This window comes from Rattus norvegicus, chromosome 20 (genome assembly GCF_036323735.1).
Source record: "Rattus norvegicus strain BN/NHsdMcwi chromosome 20, GRCr8, whole genome shotgun sequence".
In the NCBI taxonomy this organism is placed as follows: Eukaryota; Metazoa; Chordata; class Mammalia; order Rodentia; family Muridae; genus Rattus; species Rattus norvegicus.
The window spans coordinates 10,586,670-10,591,511 of NC_086038.1; the positions used below are offsets into that span (position 1 = coordinate 10,586,670).

The 4,842-nt window shown below is 51.9% G+C and overlaps 1 long non-coding RNA gene across 1 annotated transcript; it reads left to right on the forward strand.

Moving 5' to 3' along the window:
* Positions 1-3,293: 3,293 nt before the first annotated feature.
* Positions 3,294-3,959, forward strand: LOC134483782 (uncharacterized). Its single transcript, XR_010060771.1, has 2 exons — positions 3,294-3,691; positions 3,780-3,959. It is a non-coding gene; the product is annotated as an uncharacterized LOC134483782 (long non-coding RNA).
* The last annotated feature ends 883 nt before the right edge of the window (positions 3,960-4,842 follow it).

Sequence of the window (4,842 nt, forward strand, 5' to 3'; positions counted from 1 at the left end):
GTTAGGAAGAGGGCCCCCTCCAACAGCACGGGAGGGAGCAGTACTTGCTGATCACCTGCACAACCCTGACAAGTTGGCCTTGCCCTACAGAGGAGTGAGCATTGTGCTTTTAGGATGAGAGACAAAGGCAAGACATGAGGACCTCATCCAGGGGAGGTGGCGATGGCAGACAGAAATTGCGGATCCTTAAGGCAGGGATGTCTGGTGCAAGGATGGTCAGGTGAAGAAAGCCCACTCGTAGACATGCCCTCCTGCAGAATATCTACTTCCATACCTTCAGAGATGCCCACCTGCAGGATCCACACATGCCCATCTATAAGGTAACCACTCATACAGACACCCACCTGCAGGATGCCCACCTGCACAGACAACCACCTGCAGGATGCCCACCTGCAGCATGCCCACCTGCACAGACACCCACCTGCACAGACACCCACCTGCAGGATGCTCACCTGCACAGACACCCACCTGCAGGATGCTCACCTGCACAGAATACCTACCTGCTCAGGCACACAGTCTCCGACCTGAGATACTAGCAGGTAGTTTCCAAGCCCACCTGCACAGACACCACATGCACAGATGACCACTTGCACAGACACCACCTGCACAGAAGCCCACCTGCACAGACACCACCTGCACAGAAGCCCACCTGCACAGACACCCACCTCCACAGATGCCCACCTGCACAGACACCACCAACCTGCAGGATGCCCACCTGCACAAACGCCACCCACCTGCAGGATGCCCACCTGCACAGACACCACCCACCTGCAGGATGGCCACCAGCACTGACACCCACCTGCAGGATGCCCATCTACACAGAGTACCTACCTGCTCAGGTACACAGTCTCAGACCTGAGGTTCTAGTAGGTAGTTTCTAAGCCCACCTACACAGTCAGTCACCTGCAGGAAGCCCAAGTGCACACACACACCACCTGCACAGATGCCCACCTACTCACACACACAGTCTCAGACTTAAGGAAATAGCAGGTAGTTTCCATGTCTTGTCTGATCATCAAGAATCAACAGATTTGAGAAAATTCCCAGGCCTCTGGTAAGCCGGAGGCTCTGGGTGCCACCTGTTTTCCAGGAAAACAGTGGTTGGCTGGGAGCCTGCCACCACCCACTATAGTGAAGTTCAGTATAGCCCTCTGGTGGGTAGACCTTAGACCATGAGTAATCTGAGTCTTTGGACTCAGTCAGTGGGATACGGGGACTTCAGAAAGGAACCCAGGGCCTGCTGTGCCCCCCAGCACTTCCAGTACCTTGCCAATGTCCTTCCAGAACACAGCACCCATTCCAGAATGCTTAGGAATCTGGAGCCTGCCACTGAACAGCTCAGGTGGGCACAGCACACCCACCACCACCAAGAATTCACACCACCATGGCTGAGGAGCCAGCAAAATAAAACTTAATCCAGGAACGTGAACAGGAAAAGAACCTTTTACAGTAACCTCGTGCCAAGCCTGTGGTTGTGGTTAATGGAGCAGATCCATCTGCATGGCTGACATTCAGCCCAGGTGGCACTGCCCAACCCCAGCCCAGCCCCCCAGCCCCACGCAAGAACTCTCGCTCCAGCCTCTGAGTCATGTCTGGCCAGCCCTCCTGGAGTCGTCTGTCTGTCTGTCGGTGAGGCTTTTCCCAGATCTCTAGCCAGGCATCCCTCCAAAGCAGAGGGTGTGACTGTCAGACTCCTGACAAGTTCTCATCCCCAGGACTGACAGAAGCTGATGAATGAAGTTTCAACCAACATCAACCCACAGATAGCCTCACAGAACACAGAAGTGCTCCATTTCGACCTGCCCTCTGTCCTAGTCTCCAGAGCCCGTGTAATTGATGCTTAGCTGATTTTCTGACTGACCTGACATTTTTATTTGTCCTACATCTCCTATACCTAGAACACTGAATGAAATGAATGAATGAATTAGACAGAAGAATGCCAATGAATGGGCAAGCAAATTGGTGTGATGAGTGATGAATGAATGGGATCTGAATGAGTATTATATGACTACCGGATGAACTAATGACCGATTAATTAAAGAGCTCGGGATGAATGAGTGCTGGAGGAATTAATGAATGAACGGAGAGAAGAGAAATATCCTGGATCTTTGGCTCACGGGAACAAACTGGGGGGGCCTCAGCGGAGTGCCGGTAGAAACTGTCATAAACAAAAAGGGTTGGGTTTTTTGTCTGTTACTCTTTAATTTTATTTTATGTGTAGGTGTGGATTGTCTGCAAGTATGTGTGTGCATGCCATGGGGGTGAGAAAAGAGTGTCAGATGGCCTGAAACTGGAGTTACAGACGGTTCTGCGAGCTGCAATCTGGGAACCAAACCCAGATTCTCTGGGAGAGCAGCCAGGGCTCTTAACTGATGTGCTATCTCTCCAGCCCCACAAAAACATTGGGTGGGGTTTTTTTGTTTGTTTGTCGAGGACGGGGGGTGGGGTGGGTCTTTCATTTATTATTTCTTTTTATCTCACGCGCATCGGTGTTTTGCCTGCATGTGTATCTGTGGGAAGATGTTGGACCCACTGGAACCGGAGTTACAGTTGTGAGCGGCCCTGCAAGTGCTGGGAATTGAACCTGTGTCCTCTGGGAGAGCGACTGGAGCTCGTAACAGCTGAACCATCTCTCCAGCCTGTTTTTGTTTTTTTGTTGTTCTTGTTTTAACAGGACTGATGAAAATTCTCTTTTATCAAGCCAGCTGCTGTCATCCAAACCACAGAGTCTGCCCGAGAGGCCAGAGCCTAAAGCTGTTTCCTGAGAAAACAATAGCATATGGGGCTTCATCCAAGCAAGCGGCCACTTGCAGAAGAACATAGGCATGCTGCTCAGGGAAAGTGGGGCTTTGGAACTGAACCATTTTTAAAAGTTCGTTCAACTACAAGCCCAAGTAGAGGGCTTTAATATAAGAAGACTCCCAGGCCAGTTGTACAGGCGAAGCTTTATGGTCACTGGGACACGCCAAGACCTAGATGCATAGTTGGGGACGTTCTCCAGTCCTGAAGGACCTCAGAGACCAGGGAACAGGGTGAGCTGGGAAACCTGCTCTCCAAACCAAAAAGAGAACCCAGCCTGGTTTGCTGTGCCTGCCAACTGTTGCAGGAGAATTCAGCATACTCCTGGAGCACACCTGGGAGCTGCCAGTCAGGTCCTAAGTCCTGTGGCCAATATTGCCATGATGTGTGTGTGTGTCTGTGGTGGGGGAAGCTGAGGAGTGGGGTCAGGCAGATGCAGGACCATCCTGAACGTCACATGCTCTTCATGACTGTCCGCACTTCTCCTACTTAAGGACCAGCGTGCTGGGAAGCAGTGTGCTATGACTCGGTCCTTGGTGGTGGTTGGCAATTACATTGGGTCAAAGTCAGGATTCCCCAAATCCAGCCCTGTTGACCTCTGCCTGGTCAACCATTTGTGCCTCTCTGTGACATCAAGATGGGGCTACTCATGAGAAGACAGTCTACTGTCGCACTGTCCTTAGGATCCTGGGGGCCCAGCAGAAGAGTGGGTCCCTGGGAGGACACCTGACCTTCATTTTAATGCCTGGTCCCTCCCAAGGCCTCCTATCAGGGGATGGAGTGGCCCTCATCTCCTAGCCTTCTAATGCTAGGCTACTGGTAAAACCCACTTATGCTGGCACACCTAAGGCCTGGTGTGTTCCCCTGTTCCAGAGCTGGATGCCTTTGACAGGTGGTCTTTGGCCCCAAGCACCTGTGTTCTGCAGGCTCTTCCTGGGTGCTCTCAAGCTAAACATCTTGTCACTTTTCTGTCACTTAAGGGGCTGAGTTCAGTGGATACAAGAATGGCAGATGCCAAGAACCCATTCACCCATCTCTGTGTGCCAAACGCCTTCAGAACATCGCCAAGACTCTCCTTGAGCCCTGTCAGATGGAGCTGGTCCCAGCTGGCAATGGGTACCACTGTTCCGAAGACCCTTAATATAGATTGATTGATTGATTGATTGATTTATTATAAGTACACTGTATCTATCTTCAGACACACCAGAAGAGGGCATCAGATCCCATTACAGGTGGTTGTGAACCACCATGTGGTTGCTGGGATTTGAACTCAGGACCTCTGGAAGAGCAGTCAGTGCTCTTAACCACTGAGCCATCTCTCCAGCCCGTCAAGGGGATTTTGACTCTGTAGATCTTCTCATCCCAGCCCAGGTAAAAGAAGAGGAGCGCTCAAGACTCTCACCCAGGAGTGACCCTGTGTCTGTAAACCTTTCCTCATGGCTTCCCACAGAAAATGAACACTCTGGCCCTACCAGGCCAGTGAGCGTTCTGACACATTTGACCATTTCCTGATCACTTTTACAGAGATTCCCCAGCTGGGCAAAAGGACACCACCTGGCTGTCCACAAAGGGTCTGTCTTCTGGGATACCCAGCCCCTTGCTGGGTTCAGAACCCTTAGACCTTTGCAGGAAATGAAACTCCCACCAACACCGGCAGGCTTTGAGACCTCAGCAGAAAGATCTTGTCCTACGCGGACCCTGGGTCTGCGAAAGTGCCCACTTCCTCTTTCAGGCCTGAGACGCAGACAGGAACTCAACATCAACTGTGCTCACTCCTGAGTGTCAGGCCCAGAACCACGCGCGCACACACACACCCCGCACCCTCCCGCTCTTCCCACCCTACTAAGCCCCAGTGAAGGCCTCAGTGAGGTGCCTCGGGGATCGAAAACATTCTGATGCCGATCCCTTGTCCTGACTTTTCAAAGAGGAAAACAATTCCAGCCATCTCCTTCCACAGCGCAAAGGGACCGACCTTTGACCTGTACCCAAAGCATCACCCAGACCTCATCCTGTACACAGCAGTTCCTCAGTGTGCCCTTACTG